Genomic DNA, 22,997 nt, shown 5'->3' on the forward strand with positions numbered 1-22,997 from the left:
TTTGGAACTCTTGAAGCCATATTTTCCTCCACTATTAGATGTTGCAGATGTGGTAGAAACAATCTCCACTATAGAGCTGAATCCAAATGAAGCTACCCCATTCCAATGCGATCAGATTGTGGACACCATAGTGAAAACACTCAAACAACAACAGATTTACTTGTACAAAGTGGTTCGAGCATGGCAGATTGCTTAACAAGGAAAGTGGTTTACCAAGGAGCAGATTCAAGAACGTTTTCCTCATCTCATTCAGAGTGTTGATGCAATTGCGCCAATTGCTTTCCAAGCGGGAAGTAATGATCTGAAGCAAATTTGAAACAGTGGAAAAAAAAATTTATATATTTTTTTTAGTTTTTCTGTACATTACTAATTGGCAATTTTCAAGGCCTTCAGGGCATTTTTAGCCCTTGAAAGTTTGACCTGTCCTTTAGAACATTTCCGTAGGCAACTTATTTTAGGACTTCGCGTCCAACTCTCGGAGACCTTTCCAACAAGTTAAACGGCTCGTAATTTCGAGTCATGTGCAGAAAGTTATGCCTAGTTAAAGTTAGGACATGTTTTGAAAATTTCATAGTTTTAGATTTTATTATGTAAATAAACAAGATGTGACTATTGGGTTTCGATTTTCAAGGAGTTGTTGGTGACCCTTGGAATCCCTTGGACTGATATATATTGGATTTTCGAATTGAATAGATCACTTTTTGGCTTGCTTCAATTCTATACTTTTTTACTCATGTAAACAAAATTTACAATACCACGGGTTCTCACTCAGGTGTTGTCATCCAAATCTATAATTCAGATCAATTTACAAATGATATTTAGTTATACACAACATAGATGAAAACGTTCATCTAATTTTATTATTACTTTCTTTCTTACCATCCAAAACAGAATTTTGCAGTGAGGAGATTCAGGGCAAGGGAGAGTGATTTTGCTGTTGAATCTTCACAAGAGAAAAATAAGCCCCTCCTTCGCCTTTTCTTAGCCACCGAGAATGATTTCCTTGCTCCACAATTCTTCCCTTCTCAATTACTGCTATGCAATCAGAATTCTGGATGGTAGTCAACCTATGGGCTACAATTACACTTGTTCTTCCCACCATGACTCTGTCTAGGGCCTCTTGAACCACCTTCTCAGACTGGGCATCTAATGCACTGGTGGCCTCATCTAAAAGCAGCATGCTTGGATTCTTGATGATCGCCTTGGCTATGGCAATTCTCTGCTTCTGCCCTCCTGACAATTGCACACCTCTCTCCCCTGTGTTTGTATCATATCCATCCTGTAAACATCTGCACTGACAGGGAAGCTTATTAAAAATCATGAAATTTTCACTCTATAATGAATAGTTTGTATGTTTTCAGATTTGATTATATAGATTTTGTTGTATTTTTCCAGATTTGATAATATAGATTTTGTTGTTGCTAATATTTTGGATCAAACTCCATGATATATCATTAGAATATAAAAAATAAAGGAAAAAGAAAAACTGTGGTGCATAAATATGGACCTATGTAATTTCATAATGTTTCCCCTGTTGTTATCCTGTTTCAACCTACCAATCTGAGCCAGACTTGAATAATTATGCATTTAATGTTGATCCACATCAAAAGACCAAAGCAGTGACTTTTAGACGTTATAATTTATAGTTTTACTAAATCAATTCATAAGTTCATAAACGATTTCAATCAAATTAGACAAATGGTTGAGGAGGTCAACGTACGAGATGAATTCGTGGGCATTTGCATCCTTGGCAGCTTCGATCACCTCTGCTTCAGTTGCATCATCTTTACCATATGCAATGTTCTCACGAATACTCCCAGCAAATAATGTAGGCTCCCGCCCAACCAGAGCTATATGTTGTCATAGAGATCTCAGATTGAAACTCCTGATGTCTTTTCCGTCTAATTTCACCCTTCCTTTTAGTGGATCATAGAACCTCTCGATCAATCCAATGATAGTAGACTTTCCACAGCCACTCTGTCCTACCAGAGCCATGCTACTTCCGGCCTTAATGTTCAGGAAAAAGTTTTGGAAAATAATGATATTGGGACGAGCTGGATAAGCGAAATCGACGTTTTCCAACTCCACATTACCTTCCAGTTTTTGAGGTTTAATGCCCTCTGGATCATCTGGACATATAAGTGTGTTTTTGTCAAGAATTTCAAATAGGGACTCCACGGTATCAGCTCCCTTGGCAAGATCTGAAGTCATACTCCCTGCATCTGCTATTATCCTACCTGCTCTTATCAAAATTAACATGGTTCTGAACAGATCCACTTTTGTAATGATTCCTTGGCTAACCAACTTTCCTCCGTACCAGAGATCCTTTGCCCAATTCAATATGGTAAGAGCCTGAGAGGCTGCCAGGCCCAATCCTGCATACCACGAATCCTTACTGATTTCTTTGTGAGGAACTTCCTGCTTGGAATCAAATAAGCGGAGAATTCTGTCCTGTGAACAGAGAGCAGTTATGGTTCTGTGGTTTACCACTGATTCTGCTGCTACCAGGCAGCCTTCCTCTTGGTATTCGACCGACTTTTTGGAAATGTTCCGGAGAAGAACTTTTCTCGTATAGTAGCATGTGATTATGAGAGGTTGTAATGCAATAATTACAATAGCGAGACGCCATGCTATGACAAGGCCAAGTATGCAGGCAATGCCCACTCCAGACAGAGCTTCAGTTAACAGAGATAATCGATCGGCCACCAAAGACCTCACCTACCAACACAAAATTAGACAAACATGATGCATTTTAATTGTGTTGAATATAAAACCATTCAGTTATTGTAAGATTGGTCTGAGCTCGGAGATAAGTCAATATAAGATTGGACTAAATTATGTAGCGATAGATCATGTTATGCAACAACTAACAAGATAAAAATGAAGTGGTATAAGAGCTGTGTTAGAAATTATAATGCACTACATACCACATTAGCATCCTTTCCTAGCATCGAACACAGGGCTCCGCTTGAATTCTCGTCCAGGTCAAACCATCCAATTTCAAAAGTTAAAAGTTTACTTAACATCATGAGCAGCAACTCCCCCATGGCGGCAAAGTTATAATGCTGAAGAAAGCTCACCACACAAGACCAGAGGGATAAACACACAAAAATGGCGCAATATATCTTCACCCTTCGCTTCATCTCGTCTTCGTCTTTTAAGAACAGGACGCCTATCATGGAGCCCAATGTAAAAGCGTAGGCAGGCTGCAGAGCTCCGTAGCCAATGGCCCCTGCACAGCCCATAAGAGCCTGCTTCCATTCTGGAGTATTCAGCGCCAACAGTCTCCTGAACGAAGGAGGAGGAGCTTTCATCTCCTCGTTTTTCATCTGATTGCATTCTTCTTCGTCCATGTTTTCTTGCTCTGGAACTGCATGCCTTGATCTACTTCGGTATGATCCTTTCCGGGAGTTCTGTCTGCTTCTGCTAGATAATAAAATACTAGGTGGAGAATCACTTCTTTGCATTTGCCCATGCTCTGGGTTCAGTTGCTGCAATTGCACCAGAGCTGCGTAAGCTCAATTAGGCTTATGAATGAGTTCTTCGTGTTTGCCAGCTTCAATCACTGCACCGTTTTGAACCACTGCTATTTTATCTGCATTGAGTATGGTGGAGAGACGATGTGCTACAACCACTGTTGTGCGGTCTATGGAAGCCTTGTCAAGGGCCTCCTGAACTATTTTTTCTGATTCTGTATCTAATGCACTTGTGGCCTCATCTAAGAGTAGGATTGGAGGACGTTTTAGAATTGCTCTTGCTATTGCTATTCGTTGCTTTTGGCCCCCGGACATCTGCACCCCCGGCTCACCCACCTGCACTCCGGTTTCAAACAGGGAAACAAATATTACTTACCTGGTTATGGACCATTGACAAAGCATAAGAAATGAAACAATGTACATTTTCAATTACCACCTTAAAAACTGGAGACAGAGGAGTGCTTACTTGAGTATGATAACCATCTGGAAGTTGGCTGATGAATTCGTGAGCATTTGAGTCTTTCGCTGCATTCACAACATCATCCATGGTGGCGTCCTCTTTACCAAAAAGGAGGTTTTCATAGATAGAGGTAGCAAAAAGTGCAGGCTCTTGACTAACGAGCCCAATTTGGGTTCTTAACCATTTGAGCTGAAGGTTTTGAATGTTCTCTCCATCCAGAAGAATTTCTCCTCTGAGGGGATCATAGAAGCGTTCTATTAACGAAATGACCGTAGATTTTCCTGAACCACTGCCACCAACTAGAGCCACGGTTTTCCTTGCTGGAATTATGAGATTGAAATTGCTCAATATTACGGTGTCTGGCCGGGAAGGATATATGAACTCCACACTTCTTAATTCGATTTCCCCTGAGACTTTTTCCAATACTTTTCCATTTGTATCCTCCCAATTGATCTCTGGAACTCTGTCAATCATTTCAAATATTTGAAATGCCGCCGTGGATGCTTCAGAAAAGTACTTGATGTTTGGCAATGCTGTCCCCAGAGCCCTGAAAGCATTAAGCAACTAATTCATCAATTAACCTATTTTCAAGTAAACATAATAATGCTTAAGGTTATTTTTGCCGTAGCTAGATTTGTTTTATATATATTTTTAATAATTCAATCTTTTGGACCACATTTTGTAACGAGTGTGTTCTATTGTATGATGAAAGAGAGTTTAAGATTAGAAAAATAGATGGTTGAAAATAAATTAAAAAAAGTGATCCGAAAATTGATTCCATATCAGAAACAACAAATATAACTATTATAAATTGTGAATAATTTTAACTGTAATGCTTTAAGAGCGTTCCACGCTTGCCAATGGCTACTAAATCCTTCTGAAAATCTCACCTAAGATTACTGCAAATGAAAATGCTTGAAAATTAATTTCACTAGGGCAGATCCTTACAGGGCACCTAGGATGAGAGCATATCCCGCTCCAAGAATCTTTCCTGGTGAAACTCCATGGTGCAGGACAAGTGTGCTTCCATACCATGTAATGAAACCCCATATAGCGAAATTGACACCAATGGCACCCATAGTCAGGCCTTTCGCCAGGCCCTGTTTAATCCCAAGCTTTACAGTTCCTTCTAGGGCAGATGAGAACTTGGCCATAATTTTTTCTTCAGCAACAAAGGAATACACAGTTCTGACTGCGGAAAGAGCTTGGTCGGCAATGCTGCTGGCTTTGTTATTCTCTGCATGCATCTTCCCACCAATGGCCATCAACTTTCGCCCGTAAAGCACTCCTGGTATTATCATTAATGTTATGAAGAGTAAAGTCACCAAAGCAAGCTTCCATTGCAAATAGAAGGCAGCACCGTAGCAGCTCAAGAACGTAGTCAAATTCATGATGAAAATGAGAACCTGATCATTCCTCCAAAAATCAGCTTGCTGAAGCCGGTCCACAAAAATTGATCTGATGTACGATATAAAAACATTACTGCACAATAACCGAAAATGATAAATCTATGGCTCTTTTGAGAAAATCAATTAACCTATTTTAAATTAAGTTTTAGAAGTTTAGGAATTGGTTTCTGGCTGAATCTGAATCTTCTTCGAAAAGGCAGGAATGTTTCTCATATAGGTCAGGTTTTGGTTCTAATCCAGAGTTCTTTGTAGAGGTTTAGATTCAAACATTCATTATTGTAATGGTTCTTTCTGTCTTTTCGATGTAGGTTTGTTGTTTGATCATTTGTTTCTCATGAAATCTTTTCTGGATATAAGACTTATTGTCTCTTACTACTGTTTATGCTTTATCTTCATGTATAAGATTTAAGAATCTTTGTCTTCTAATTTATAACTCCATCCAAATTATTTATCTAATCAAAAACATTATTCACTAAAATCCACATAAAAACTTTTAAAAAATTTCAAATTCATACAATTGAAATCAATCCAATGGTCAGCTACATTTAACATTACCCATAGTTATCCAGAGACTCTTACACCCGATCCCAAGCATTTGCCTCTTGTCTCGGATACAAATTCTGATTGGGAAACGAGTTAGTGATAGGAAATTGAGCTAAGGTCTATGGAAATATCTTAAAAATAAGCAAACCTCTTACAATTTATTTTCAAATGTCATAATATTTTCTTTCCTATAATGCCAATAATTGGTTGCAGAGAGATGAAATAGCAAAATGTTTGCAGAGCAGATTGGTGACATTTTTAGGATTGATTCTGAGCAAGATTATTTTTGGAATGAATTTTGTTAGGGTTTGTGTTATAATTGATGATTCTAAACCTTTCTGTCATTCCATTCAGATAATATTTTCACATTGTTCCTGGCTTCAATATGGGAACTTTAAGGGTTTACCTTTTAGGTTCAATTACAGAAATGGATTCCAAGAGCTAGAAAGCCTGACAAAGATTTTGTATGGAGGAACCACAGTTTTTTATGGTAGTCTGGAAAAAAGAATTGAGCAACTCTTCTCCTGCTTAATTGGAGAAGCTTTAAGGAGTTTCAGCAAACTATTTCGCTCATCCCCACCAGAGAAGTCAGTCAGCACTGCTCGGAACAAAAGTTTTGGAGGAGTGTAGGGTAGATGTGTATACGAATATGAATTTGCCCTATGAACAAATTTCTCAACTTTTGTAAAACTAGGGTTTCGATTACAAGTAGGAAAAATTCAAGTATACAATCTTCATAAAATTATCATCTCTCTAATGGAAGGTCAAATCAAATAGGGAAATTCTGGGCATGGAATTTTGGGAAGGAGAAAAGAGGATGCAATTTAATATATTTTTAACTAAACATTTTAAATAGTAATATAATAATATTACTTTTGTATAATAATTATCATCTTTAGAGTTTTTTAGTGGCGAATCTTTGCCAATTGGCGAATTCCACATTTTTTTTTTTTGAGGAAATGGTGAATAGTCTGGGGCAACATAGTGGTCAAATCGCCTGAAATTTCGGGGTTAATAGTACACTGTATTCTAGATTCACCCACACACCATTTGACATGCATACCCGTAATATTCGCCAATAATCACTCGGATGTGGGTATTAGATCACCTCCGTTATTTGCCAGAAATAGTAAAACGACTACGTACCCAGGACCTAATTTGCCAATGGTAAATTAAATATTCATTGCAAGCGTCGGTCAAATTCTCCAATATCAATTAAAACATTATAAGCATTCGAGGACCCATTTCGCCCCACTTAAATCATGATGCATTTTGAAATGCCTGCGCAATTCGCCAAAAATGCAATCATGGATTGATATAAATACACTCTTTCTTACAATTTGTTCGTGTCTGATTAGTAAATTTGGGAGCTCACAATTTGCATTCCACAATTTGATTTGGAACGTCGAAGTTCATTGTGCAACACTTTAAAAGCCGGTGGTGCAACTGCTAGTATTAGTGCTAAGACAAATGATGGATCACAGACTCAAAGTTAGCATGAAGACGAAGAAATTTTTGAATACCCGACTCAGAATGAAGATGAACCTGTTAGTACTAATCAGTTTCTAGATCTTGAGTCGATTTGGGATATAGAAGCCTCGGACTGAGTCACTGAAGTGAATTAGCAGTCAGTTTATAGATATTTATAATTATACTACAGTTCTTGAGTCATATTACAATTTCAATTTGCAATACTATAGTTGTCATTGATAATTTTTGATATTGTATTCCTTGAATTTGTCAATCAGAATGGATACTTATTTCATATTTTTAATTGTGAATTTGAATTATTAGTAAACAATTAGAATTTATTTTCTGAATTATTAGTAAACAATTGAATTATTAGTAAATTGGTTTCACATTATGTTGAACATAAAATACAACAATTTGTGTCACAAGATCCATAAAATCATTCATATTGCATAACTGTTAGAGCCTTTCTATTATTCTACATTAAATTCTTAACATCATGTTCATGGCTATTAGGGTTTTGTGTTTGTTTTTTGTCTTAGTTGGCTAGTAAACCAAAGTTGTCGTGCATTAAAAATCTGAGTTGTCCTCTCTTTATTTGTCCATGTCAACATCAAGTGTGGTCAAACAGTTGGTCAAACAATGAGACATGTTTAATGTTTCATCTCTAACTCACAAATAAATTTTATGTTTAACAATTTAAGTGGCGAGTTAGCGAGTGTTGGTTTGGGTTTAAATCGCAAGGTCTCTAGTTTTTTGGGTGTTAGCATTTTATGTTAGCGAGCTAGAGATTGTTAATGAAATTGCTTTGGTCGTGAGGTCTTGAATTGGTTTGATGCCATGTATTATAGCCACGAGAGTTAGCGAGTAAGTCATTAATGGTCTGTGTGCCACTACTCATGCCTGTTTATGAAGGTAATTAACATAAAATATCAATTTTTGTTGGTACTCGCTAACTCACTGCAGTCAAGAGATAAATAGTTTTGAGATTTATGGTTATTGTTAGCTCGCAAGTCCTTTATCATCAAGTCAGTTTAAGTCGCGAGCTTGCGAGTACTTGGAGATTTTAGTTGTCACTACCTCGCAAGATGTTTTGCACTTGACTATTTTATGTTGTGAGGTTGCGACTGGGTGTGATTTTATGTTATCACAAGGTCACGAGGTGTTTGCAGTTAATTCATTTTAATTTGCGATCATGCTATGTGGTTGGTATCGTAGCTTAGTTGGTTTCATCGCTTGCTCGCAGGTTTTGAAGTCATTTAGCATTTTATGTTGCGATCTGGTGATAGGTAAGTTTTGTTCTGATTTTGTGGCCATCGCATGCTCGGGGGTTTGTAAGTCTTAAGTCAAAAAGTGTTGCAAGCATGCGATCACGGTTAAGTGTCTTGTTGTCGCAGGATCACAAGGGTTTAATTCAAGTTAAGTTTTGAGTTGCGAGCTTGCGATGAAATAAGTTGTTTTGTTAGATTTGCAGTGGTCGTCAGCTCGTAGGTAAAGAAAGAATATTACAAATGTTGTTGCGAGGTTATGACTGAAGGGCTTGATGAAGATCAACAGATGTCGCTCACTCACGAGATTCTTTGAGGATTCATAAAAGGGGTTGTGTGCTTGCGATTAAGAGGATTTGGTAGCATTGTCGCTAACTCATCGGTTACTTTCCAAATTGTTATAACCAATTGCGAGTGTGCGATTAAAGATGGGGATTGACACGTGGACTTGTTTGCCGGGTTCTATAAAAGTTTTGAATGGCAATCGCCAATTAAATAGATGGGCATGAATTCAATTTTCGCTCAAGTACTTCAGCCATTTTATCAGATGTCGTGGGTCCCATGACTTCTGCCTTTTTTCGGCCATGTCACCATACTCGTGTCACTTTTCTAGACTATTTTTAAGGTTTGTTTAATAATTTAAACTTCAGCCTAGAAAACAACTTTATATACTTAATTATATTTAATTAAGTTTAAAAAGTACAATTCTGGGTGAAGTTCTCACAAATGTGTTCACTTCCCACATTCGGGCCGAAATCCATCCTAAGCCATTGATCTTTTTGTTGGCAATATAACATTATAACAGACAATGAAAGATTGTTGGCATTTCATTAAGGATATTGAGAAGGTCATTGATGATTATGGATATAACTGATTAAAGATGTTTACTGTCTTGATATTATTATTTTGTCATTGATGTCAAGAAATTGATTTTCTAATTCAGTATGATGTTGCCATATCTTGAGAAGTATGATTTAAAGAGTATAAAGATGTTGATAAAAGACACAGGAAAGAATATGATGAATAAGGGGATGAATAAGGTATTCAATGCGCTACTAGTACCGAGTCAGACAATGATGAGATCATGATGTTTTAGATTGTTTTAACATCATACATATGTTGTAAATTGTAAAGGTTAATACTACACTATATTATCAAGCAAAGAACCTAGTTAGTAAATGCTAAGGATATCACTATTGGTTAATGAAGGCGGAATGTCTACCGAGTGAAGTTTAGTATTCACCGAGTTGTTATCGAATTGTAACCGAGCTATAACAAAATGCATTAAATGTTTACATGTGATATTTAATGAAGGAAGCTGATGAGCTGGAACTGATTAAATGATTGTTGAGCCATGCATGAAGTTTGTTAATGAATCTAAGGCAAAGGAAAGTCAACATGAAGATCTACAACTTAGATTGAACCGCAATACCCTGGCACAAGTTCCAAGAAATATATACAAGTTCCAAGGCAAGGTAAAACATTTTCAGATCGAAAGATGCATTGAACCTGGACAAGATTGAAAATATGATGGCTATGATTGATCATGGGAAATGTGATCAAGGAGATTAAGTGGTTAACTAATTGTTTATAAATAGGAAACTATTGATAAACAATGTATGCGGGCAAGTGTATGCAGAGGGATGCTACATAGTGATTACCGAGCACAAAAGCTTGAAGACCTGTTTGAATAACAAAGTATAGAAGCCCAACAGATAGACAAGATTAGTTCTATGTCTAGATTGTATTGAACAAATAGGAATCTACTTTAGGATTTTGGATGTGAAGTTACAGATAGATTTTATTATTGTTATTTTGTGAAAGTGACAAAAAATCTCTTAACCGAGAGGACTTAACAGTCTTATTTGTAAAACCCTCTAGCAAGGTGACATTCTGATTGAGTATTTGAAATCCTTTAACAAGGTCACTTCTAACAAGGTGAAGATACTAATAGATCTAAGGGAAATCCCTTAACCGGGTCACATCTAGCAATGTGTTTGTAATCTTTAACAGGATTTGCTTTTAACCGAGCATACTCTAGAAGAGTATATTTCTTAGTGGGTCTGAAATCCCACAGTGGTTTTTTCCTATTTGGGTTTCCACGTTAAATCTGCTGTTATGAGGTTTATGATGTTTATATGCTTTTGAGTTTGCATGTTTGACTGTTTTGGTTATATTACTGAAGTATATGTTACCGAGGTTGAATCTGATGTTTTTAAAGAAGATTAAGTTTGTATGATTCACCCCTCCCCCCTCTCATCTTGTTGGTTATTGATTCTGTACTTATATTAAGTATCAGAACTATCAATTGGTATCAGAGCTCTAGACTCCGAAAGAAAATTTTAAAGGCACTTGAGTTAAAGATCCAAGGATGTATAAGAGGGATGCACTAAAGCTGAACAAGTCAAGTTTCTCTACATGGTAGGAAAGAATGAAGTTACATCTATTAGGAGTTGGAGAATATGTTGTATACTATCTGGAGAATGATTTTGTTACACCGAGCACCTATCCATTGACTATGGAAGAGATAAAGGCAAAGCAAGAACATATTCAAGCAATGATTGAAATAACATCTACATTGACTGATTCAGAGTTTAATGAACTAGAAGGCTGCAATGATGCAAAGGCAATGTGGGATAAGCTCATATTAGTTTATGGAGGAGATGAACATGTTCAAAGAGCAAAAGTAGATAGTCTAAGAGGACAACTTGAATCTATGAGGATGAATGAAGGTGAGAACATAACTCATTATAGTACAAGACTAAAGGAGATTGTCAATCGAATCAAAGGAGCAGGTGGAACTATTGAAGAAAAGGATATACCAAGTAAGTTGTTAAGAACCCTTCTACTAGCTTATGCAATCCGAGTCTCTGCAATCAATGAATTGAGGTCTGTACCTAATATGCCAGTTTCTTTAGATGCTACTATTGGTAAGCTACATGCATTTGAGTTAAGTAACTTTGATAACAGTGGATCTTCGGTAAATAAAGTTGAATCTGCATTTAGTTCTTTTCATCTTGATGAATCTAATGATTTCAATAAAAGAAAGTATAAGTACTCTGAAGGAGATCACAGTGGAGCAAGTGAAAGATTTCGTAAGAACATGGAAGAAGTACACAAACTATATGAGGAAATCAGAAAGCAGGAAGAGTTTGAAGCACTACTAGTCGAAAGGTTACCAAGAGGCAAAGGTAAGTATAAAGGAAAACTACCTTTGAAATGTTTCAATTGTGATAAAATAGGACATATGGCTTCTAACTATCTTGACAAAGATTTTACTGAAAAGAGATATTACCGAGATGACAGACAGAAAGATAATCATTACAAAGGACACCGAGACTTCAGAAGAAGAGATAGAAAGACATGCTTAATAGCTGATGAGGAATCCAGTGATGATAAATCAGATGAAACTGATACAGAGGAAGTAGTTTATATGGCTATCAAAGATGGATTAGATGAAGAAAGGTATGAAGAAAAAGCCCTAATATCTCACATAAACACTAATGATTCTTGGATCATAGATAGTGGATGCTCACATCATATGACAGGAGATAAACACAAATTTGTTATATTAGAAGATTATGATGGAGGCTATGTTAGATTTGGTAATGATGCACCATGTCCAGTAAGAGGTAAAGGATCTATAACACTTCTTGATAATGTAAGATGCAATGATGTTTATTGGGTTGAAGGTTTGAAATATAATTTGTTGAGTGTAGCATAGCTAAACAACACAAGTTACTAAATAGAATTTCAGAAGGGAATTGTCAAAGTTCATGACAAGAATGGAAAGTTAGCTGCTACCAGGACACAAACAAAAGGTAACACATTTCACCATGACTCAACTCGGAATAAGTGTTTGTATGCAAAGTTAGATGATATCTGGTTATGGCATAAAAGGTTTTGTCATGTAAATTTTGATAATCTGATCAAAATAAGTATGAAGCATCGAGTAAGAGGTCTACCGAGTCTTGAAAAACCTGAGAATGCTATGTGCCAAGGATGCCAGATGAGTAAGATGACAAGATCAAGCTTTACAAGTAAGTCTTACACTTCTAAGGGAATTTTAGATCTAGTGCACACTGATCTTTGTGGTCCTATGAAAGTTCAAAGTTATTATGGTGATAAATATTTCATATTATTTGTGGATGACTATTCAAGGATGATGTCAGTAATGTTTCTAAAAAAAAAATCAGAAGCTTTTCAAATGTTTAAATGGTACAAGGCAAGAGTTGAAAATGAAATAGGAAGACAACTGAAATGTCTTAGATCAGATAGAGGAGGAGAGTTCACATTTGATGAGTTCAACTTATTTTGCAATGATCATGGTATTAAAAGACAAGTCTCTTCATCGAGAACTCCATAGCAGAATGGAATAGCTGAGAGAAGAAATAGATCTATTGTGGATTGTGCTAGAACACTGATGATTGAAAAGAAGGTGCCACAAACATTTTGGAGAGAAGCAATAAGCACAGTTGTTTACACCTTGAACCGAGTTCAATTGAAGAAAGGTACCTTGAAGACACCATATGAAATCTGGTATGATAAGAAACCTAATGTTAGTTATTTAAAAATCTTTGCAAGTAGATTCTATGTTCACAAAGATGATAGAAATGGCAAGTTTGATCAGAAAAGTGAAGAAGGAACATTTCGAGGTTATTCTTCTAGAAGCAAAGCATTTAAATGTCTGATCGTAGAAAGTGCAAATGTGAAAATTGATAAATTTGCAGAAAGAAATGATGAAGGAAATTCCAAGAACTAGAAGACTATGATGAATTTGTCTATGTTCAACCGAGAAGTCTTACCGAGAAGACTGTTGAAGAAAATGAAGAGAATATCCAGTTACCGAGTGATGAAGAAAATCATACAGAGCCTACCGAGCCTATATTAGCCAAGTATGTCAGAAGACATCATGCACCAAGTCAAATTATGGAGATAAGGATGATCCAGTGATGACAAGGAACAAACTGAGACAGAACACATGTTTGACATCTGAATTTGAACCGAGAATAGTAAAAGAGGCATTTAACACTGAAGATTGGATAAATGCTATGATAGAAGAGATTGATCCAATCAAGAAGAATGACACATGGACACTAATCCCAAGACCAAAGGACAAGAACGTAGTCGGTACAAAGTGGATTCTCAGAAATAAGCTAAATGAAAAAGGAGAGGTCATTTGAAAGAAAGCAAGACTAGTTTGCAAAGGTTATGCTCAAGAAGAAGGAATTGATTATGGTGAAACTTTTGCACTTGTTGCTAGACTTGAAGGAGTAAGAACATTGTTGGCCTATGCTGCTTTCAAAAACTTCAAGGTATATCAAATGGATGTTAAATCTGCATTTCTGAATGGAATATTAGAAGAAGAAGTTTTTGTTGAACAACCTGAAGGATTTGTTGAAGACAATAATAAAGATCAGGTATGTAAATTGAACAAAGCTTTATATTGTTTGAAACAAGAACCAAGAGCATGGTATGAAATATTGCACTCTTATTTGATTAAGATTGGTTTTATAAGGACAAGTGAGAACAACATGTATATGAAGAATGATGAAAATGGAATACTGATCTCAGCCATATTTGTTGATGATATTATATTTTGTGGAAATGACTCTTTATGCAAGAACTTTGGAAATGAAATGAGTAAATAATTTGAGATGTCATTAATTGGTGAGATAAAGTATTTTATAAGTTTACAGATACTGCAAATGAAAAATGAGATTTTCATTACTCAATCCAAGTACATAAAGGAAATCTTGAAGAAATTTGGAATGGAGGATTAGAAAATAGTAAGTACTCCTATGACTACCAACTGTAAATTATCAAAGAATGATGAATCTGTATCTGTTGATGAGACACTTTACCGATCCATGATTGGAAAACTACAATATGTTGTTCACAACAGACCAGACATAGCACATGCAATAGATATAGTTGCAAGATTCTCTGCAGATCCTAAGGAAACACACATGACAACAATCAAAAGAATCTTTAGATACTTGAAAGGCACTGAGGATTATGGCTTAGTATATTAGAAAGGAAATGATTTTGATTTAAAAGTTTATATTGATGCTGATTGGGCAGGCAACATTGATGAGAGAAAGAGCACAAGTGGAGGAGCTTTGTTTTTAGGAGAAAGACTAGTGAGTTGGCTTAGCAAGAAACAAGGATGTGTTTCATAGTCAATAGCAGAAGCTGAATACGTTGCTGCAGCACTGAATTGTACCAACATTGCATGGATCAAATAATTGTTGGAAGGTATAAATGAGAAAGTTACCAAGCTAGTAACTATATTCTGTGATAGTACTAGTGCTATTAATATTTCAAAAAATATTGTTATGCACTCTAAGACAAAGCATATCTCTATCAAATATCATTATCTTAGAGAAGAAGCTCAAGAGAAGAAAGTGGTGTTGGAGTATGTTAGCACAAAGGAACAAATAGCAGATATCTTCACCAAGCCACTACCAAGGGATACTTTTGAATATCTCAGAAGTAAGTTAGGGGCCCTACCCCTATCTTCTACTCACTGACCGAGTTTGGTGAAAGCATCAATCCGATGACTCTATCGCATATCTTTAGGAGTTGATGCTGATTTATACACTTTAAGATGCTTTCTAAAGGTGTACAGGAATTATTACAGGACATATTATAGGGAACAAGAATTGAAGATAAAATACTCTAACCAAGACTCAGTTGATACACAATAGTAGGAAATAACTTCTTACAGAAAGAAATTATGTTTTACTTCTTTACTTTTTGGCATTGTTGTCAAAGGGGGAGAAGACTACTATAAAGGGCAGAAGACTACTATACAGAGGAGAAGACTAAAAGAAGACTGAGAAGATTACATATTGAAAACAAGACTGAAGAACAGAGGAGAAGTCTAATGTATGGGGGAGAGCATTTCAGAATCACAGCAATCTGAATCTTTTAAGGTCAAATCAATTGGTTTTTGCAATCAATGCCACAGGGGAGATTGTTGGCAATATAGCATTATAACAGACAATGAAAGATTGTTGGCATTTCATTAAGGATATTGAGAAGGTTGTTGATGATTATGGATATAACTGATTAAAGATGTTTACTGTCTTGATATTATGATTTTGTCATTGATGTCAAGAAATTGATTTTCTAATTCAATATAATGTTGCCATATCTTTAGAAGTATGATTTAAAGAGTATAAAGATGTCGGTAAAAGACACAGGAAAGAATATGATGAATAAGAGGATGAATAAGGTATTCAATGGGCAACTAGTACCGAGTTAGACAATGATGAGATCATGATGTTTTAGATTGTTTTAACATCATACATATGTTGTAAATTGTAAAGGTTAATACTACACTATGTTATCAAGCAAAGAACCTAGTCAGTAAACCCTAAGGAACCTAGTTGGTAAACCCTAAGGTTATCGCTATTAGTTAATGAAGGCAGAATGTCTACCGAGTGAATTTTAGTATTCACCAAGTTGTTACCGAATTTAACCAAGCTATAACATAATGCATTAAATGTTTACGTGCGATATTCAATGAAGGAAGCTGATGAGCTAGAACTGATTAAATGATTGGTGAGCCGTGCATGAAGTTTCTTAATGAATCTAAGGCAAACGAAAGTTGGCATGAAGATCTACAGCTCAGATTGAACCGCAATACCCTGGCACAAGTTCCAAGGCAGGGTAAAACATTTTCAGATCGAAAGATGCATTGAACCTAGACAAGATTGAAGATCTGATGGCTATGATTGATCATGGGAAATGAGATGAAGGAGATTAAGCAGTTACCTAATTGTTTATAAATAGGAAACTGTTGATAAACAATGTATGTGGGCAAGTGTATGCACAAGGATGCTACATAGTGATTACCAAGCACAAAAGCTTGAAGACCTATTTGAATAACAAAGTATAGAGGCCCAGCAAATAGACAAGATTAGTTTTATGTCTATCTTCTTTCAACCAATTGGATAACATCAACTTTAAAAAATCATTAGTGCCCCAAGCAGCAATGTGGTACATTTTAGCTTCTTATCTTTCACTACATATACACCTCTAATGTGCGAAACAACTAATTCCATAGAGTGTCATCTGCAATGTTGATCCAAAAAAACTCACACAATTGAATCCAAAAGCATACACATATTTAGACTAATGGATTGTGGAAATATCTTGACATTAATTCCAAATTTCTATGAACCTTGAAGAATTTGACTAAACATATGCTTGTGATCAATATTATTTTGTAACATGAGAACCTTGTTGTTACTTTTCATAGCATGCCTCTAATTCTAACCAAATTAGGGAGCCTTCTTTTTTTAGTCTTGTTAAGCCACAATATTAGCATCTTCTTCAAGCTTGTAGTTTTTCTCTTATGGGACTCTTTCATGGTTAGGGGGTAAGATTCGCTTATGACTAGTTGTTTCCATGTTTAAGCTTTTGGCATTTTATTGCATAGTTTATCATAAGTTGTATTTAGTTTCTTTACCTATCACACACTATTTGCATGTAATATGTTTGCATATGTGATGTGCCATGGTCCTTTCAAGCATTGTATATGGCCTTATAGGTCAAGGTTAGCTTGTCATAGCTCAAGATTAGTCATACTTAGATACATTACACTTTGACATTACATCACTCTATTGCCATCTCACATTTTATTGTTGTTTGATTTCGTTGCATTTTTTATGTCTTAGCACAATCCCATGTTGCATCAAATATCTGAATGGTCTGAATTTTGTGAAATATCACAATAAAGATTATCTCACATTTGTAACTTCAATAATAGGTTATTACAATTAGATAAATACCTATCTAGTAGTATTTTAAAATACATAAAAAAAAACCATTAGTTATGAAAGTTTAAAATAGTGTCAAATTTGACTTGAATTTTAATATATTTTAAAATTTGACGTGACTATACATTTTAGAATATCGGTGCATTCTGTCCACGCATCTAAAACTCTATATGAGTGGAATCTTGTGCAGGCTGGTGCTCTGTATCCTGCCAAAAGGCAACAGAAAAATGAAGATTCTGCACATACGGCAGTAAAGGGAAAATCGAGGAGGCAGTAGACATAGAATGTGGCCGTCTCCTCTCCTGCCCAAACCACTCGCTTTCTCCTCCATCCCTCATTTCAAACTCCTCAAACAGACGTTGCGAAGTTACATGGACAGAAGAGTCATGATTGTATAAAGATACCAGCACAGATTTATTTCATGGACTCTCATGCTTGTCAAACACATATATATTGAACTAGAGCTGACGATGAATTGCTGCTTTTTTAACTTATGGGCATAATTAGAATGTGGTGTGAATTTTATAATACAAGTATTTGATTGATTTCTAATGATGATGTTTTACCAGGTGACGCATCATAAGTATGGCAGAGAGGAAAAGAAATGTTAAGCTGAGCATGTTGATACGGAATTTGTTTCAACAAGCGGATTGGATAGACAGATTGATGATGGTTTTTGGCAGCTTGGGTGCTGTGGGTGATGGCTGCTACAATGCAGGCGTCCTCTTAATTCTCACTACTGCTGTTAACATTGTGGGATCTGGTTCTAATTCCATCGCTAATCTAAATCACGTAAGTTTTTTTTTGTTTTTTTTGAAATCGTGATAGCATATTGGTTTTTCTTCATTTTCATTTTTTCTCTATATAAAATCTGCTTTTTTCCTCAAAGATAAGAATAAGAACAAATATAATGATATGATAATATAACAAGGCCCCGTTGCTATTTGGAAGATAAACAATTTAAAACAGAATTGACCTCCTAATACAATTTGAAAAAATCTTGGCTAGTGACAAAATGTTTTCTCCAAGAGATAAAATAGTTTTTTTTCAATATATTTGTAAGAAATGTTTACTTTTCATAATCAAACATTTCTGAACATTGGAAAATATTTTTTTTCTTGATTTTTTTTGGTTGTTGTTAAATAGTTTATTCATTGTAAGTTGTTTGTTTCAAAACATAGGATTAATAATAATGATGTAGTCTTAATAGATTTTCTTGTTTTGTCGAAAGTTTAATAGAAATATAAAAAACATAATAATATAATAATAATAATTTGATATTAAAAGATTTTTTCTTTTGTAAAGAGTTTAATGGAAATATGAAAAATATAATAACAAGAATTCATTAAAACATAATAATATAACCATATTTGAATAATAATTTAATATTAATTATAATTTAATGATCTTTTAAGAGGAATAAGTAAAAACGTGATATTAGACATACTTTACCTATATTTCTCTAAAAATAGGTACATATGCTAATTAAAGATTTGAAGGTTTTAATATTGTTAAATTTTTTTTTAAAATTTTGAATATGATATATATATAGTCATGCAGATATAGTCATGTATCTCTTTCAATATAGAGGTTATGTCATGGTTTCTAGATTTAGGACACATCTTTAATATTGGAAGTATTAAGACATCATGGTCTTGTAGAGATAAGATGTGTCTTTAATATTAGAAATTGTGAAACATCATAGTCATGTGGAGATAGGACATATCTCCAACACTAAAGGTGTTGAAAATAATATTAAGTGGAGATAGGACAATGAATTGAGAAAATTGTTGAGAACCAAACAATTGTTTAGTATCTCCCTTATATATCGCACTGGGATTATTTAGTTACAATGTTCATAAAGGTAATAATGGTTACTCCTTTCATGATTTACATAAGGGAAATGATATATATTTTATTTGATGCTATCATAGGCATACATAAGTGTCCAATGTTCAACCACCACTTGTGGCTTTTGTGTACCTTCCAATCAAACAATATTTAAGAACCCTTTTAGAAAAAGTGGCCCATTAATTAGGTGTGGGAAGAATATTTGGGAGATCTTCTCAACTCACAACTATTTTGTTAAATGATTTAGAAATTAAATAACCCTATCAATCTTGATTTGACTATTGTTCTTTAATTAGACTACCTAACCAATATCCTAGATTTATCCATCTTATAGATTACTCTACAACAATCTAATACTAAAAAGATAACAAAAAATGAACATTTTTTAATAAATGTAAAATTAAAATTAGTGTGTCCCATTTTTTTCCATCAAAATTAGGGAAAACTTTAAGAAACCCCCCCTTGGACAAGGTGTAAAAACTTGGCGAAAGGTGTATAATTGCAAAGGAAAATTTTAATTTTACTAGAGAAATTTTGTGGTTTTCAGAGAAAATATAATAATCCCCATTGGCGAATCATTCATGATTGCTCAAAGTTTGTGAAAAATCCAAGCGAGTTGTAATGTTTTTAAAACCCAAAAAATATTTGCATGGGTGAATTCTAATGATTTTAAAACCAGAAAAAATATTTGCATTGGCTATTTCAACCTATTTTCAAACCATAAAAAAAATATTGGCGATTTCAATCTATGTTCAAACCATAAAAAAAATATATTGGCGATTTCAACCTATTTTCAAACCATAAAAAAAATATATTGGCGATTTCAACCTTTACAAAACGTAAGAAAAATATATTGGCACCTCATCAGTCCCCGTCAAGTCATTAAAACACGTGGCACACAGTCGTCAACTCTCTACCTGAAAGACTGACCATTAGAAAATCTTGCGACCTAGCGACAAACCCTTACAACTCTATCTCCAACTCGCAAGATGAAAATGCTAAGCCTTCATAACCTCAAGATCTAGCGACTGAGGGAAACTTAACCGTCACTCACCAATTCTTGACCACAAAATGTTAAGTCCTCGTCACCGCAACGACTTGGAGATAGTGGTAACTTTAACCCTTGTCACGTACTCGCCAACATAAATTTTTTTATCTCTTAACCGCTAGAACTTCACTCACAAGCTCGCGGCTTGATTATGTCTTCAGACATTTAACTTCGTGAGCTAGTGATAACCATAAAACTTAATCACAAATTGTCTAGTCGCTAGCTTGCGACCTAAAAATGCTAACATTAAAAAAACATGAGAGTTAGTGATAATTTTGTGAAATGAGTTACTCACTAACTCTCACGGCTATAATGTATGACATCAGACCAACTCGAGACCTTGTGACCAAAGCAATTTCATTAACAATCTCCAGCTCGCTAACATAAAATGCATGCACCCAAAAAGCTAGAGACCTCGCGATGTAAACCCAAACCAACTTGTTGATAGCTCGCAGCTTGATCACGTCTTCAGACATTTTACCTAACGAGTGAGCCCAGAATTCAACGTTTTAAACTTAATTTAATATAAATAAGTCTATAAACCTCTTTTTCGACTGGAAGTTTAAAATGATTAAACAGACAAAAAAAAAACTTGAAAAGTGACACGAGTATGGTTATTGGTGACATTCCCAAAAAATGGCAGAAGTCATGGGACCCATGACATCGGAAAACAGGTACCATCGTCCGTTGGATGAGAAAAGTGATAGTTCTGATACTTAATATAAGTACAAATCCAATAACCAACAAGATGAGAGGCGGGGGGGGTGAATCATACAAACTTAATCTTCTTTAAAAACATCGGATTCAACCTCAGTAACATATACTTCAGTAATATAACAAAAATTGTCAAACATGCAAACTCAAAAGCATATAAACATCATAAACCTCATAACACCAGATTTAACGTGGAAACCCAAATAGGGAAAAACCACTGTGGGATTTTGGACCCACTAAGAAATATACTCTTCTAGAGTATGCTCGGTTAAAAGCAAATCCTGTTAAAGATTACAAACACATTACTAGATGTGACCCGGTTAAGGGATTTTCCTCAAATCTATTAGGATGTTCACCTTGTTAGAAGTGACCTTGTTAAAGGATTTCAAACACTCAATCAGAATGTCACCTTTCTAGAGGGTTTTACAAATAAGACTGTTAAGTCCACTCGGTTAAGAGCTTTTTTGTCACTTTCACAAAATAATAGTAATAAAATCTATATGCAACTTCACATCCAAAATGCTAAAGCAGATTCCTATTTGTTCAATACAATCTAGAAAGATTTTTATAATTGATGCTTTGCCTTTTGAAACGTCAAAATTTGGCTTAAAGTTGGTTTCTTTACATTGCACTTACAATGTTGAATTTCTCACAAGACCTACTACATCAAATTATATTTAAGATTGGTAGGTTTCCAATAACAATTAATAGATTTATGAACTCTTAAACTGCATTGATGAGCTTTATGGCAAGATCATTGATTTGCAACCTCTATTTTATTAAGAATATTGTTTGAAGACAACTGGAGTGATGTATCCCCTACATAATGTCTATAATGGCAAGCTCGTTGATTTACAACCTTTGTTTTATTAAGAATATTTTTTGAAGCCAACTGGAGTGGTGTATCCCCTACATGATGTTAATATATAGAACTTAGTATTGATTGATTCAACATAATATGCTTGTGTAAAATATTCCTATAGTAAAATAGGTGAACAACCAACACTGAGCTACATGAGGGGCCTTGGTTGGTGGAAGCCCTTTATTCTACATTGGGAATATGAGAAGCACCAACGACTAGACAATAGAAGGGGGATAACTCTAGATATATGCAAAGTTGGACAATTAGTGGAAGGACAAGGAAAGGCCTACTACTATTGTCAAGGAACACTTTGACTAGTTCAACCATTATTAGTAAAGGTGGGTAGGAATCTCCCTCTATTTCTATATGAGAAAGAATAAAGATCATAAGACACTAGTTGATGATCATTTTTATTTATCAAACAATTTTTTTTAGACAATTAGTTATATTCAAATTTACCCTTCAAATATTAAATCAAATTTAGTTTACAAATATTAAACTAAATAACACCATGTGGCTGTCAAATTTAGGGCCATGTAGACTCACTTATATCTAAACAACATGTAAGTCTAAGCATCTTCAGGCCACGCTACTTTTATTGCATTATAAGTAGACAAACCGTGTGTTGGACGCAATGCCACTCTAAGCATCTTCGGCCCACGCTGCTTTTATTGCATTATTAGCTCTCTAGAATCTATCAGGTCAGACAGCGGAATGTGACAAAATCTCCATTGATAGCTAAGTCTACGATGTAAATTTCTAGTACTTCTTCCACCTACTCACTCTTCTCAACCTGTGCCTAGCTTTATCCACTGATAAAACTGTTGTCTATTATTTGCGTGTGTTTATTTTTATTATTTATATAAATATTTTACATTTTTGAAAGAATATCACCAAACGAACCCTAATAAAGAAATAATGACAAGTTTTATAGAAAAAGTGAAAAGTAATGGGACTTTGCTATGGCAGCGGCCGATACCTTGTCATGTCATATGTTGAATCACGTTGATAAATTTGTTTAATTAGGTTTAATTATCAAGACCTAACAAATATATCAAGACCTAACAAATATATCATAAAATATTAATTAGGTTTAATTATATATTT

General features: G+C 35.0%; 1 pseudogene; it reads right to left on the reverse strand.

Annotated features, from left to right (window-relative positions):
- Nucleotides 1-910: 910 nt before the first annotated feature.
- Nucleotides 911-17,753, reverse strand: LOC131078468 (putative multidrug resistance protein; annotated as a pseudogene).
- Nucleotides 17,754-22,997: the final 5,244 nt, after the last annotated feature.

Source organism: Cryptomeria japonica, chromosome 7 (assembly GCF_030272615.1).
Source record: "Cryptomeria japonica chromosome 7, Sugi_1.0, whole genome shotgun sequence".
NCBI lineage: Eukaryota > Viridiplantae > Streptophyta > Pinopsida > Cupressales > Cupressaceae > Cryptomeria > Cryptomeria japonica.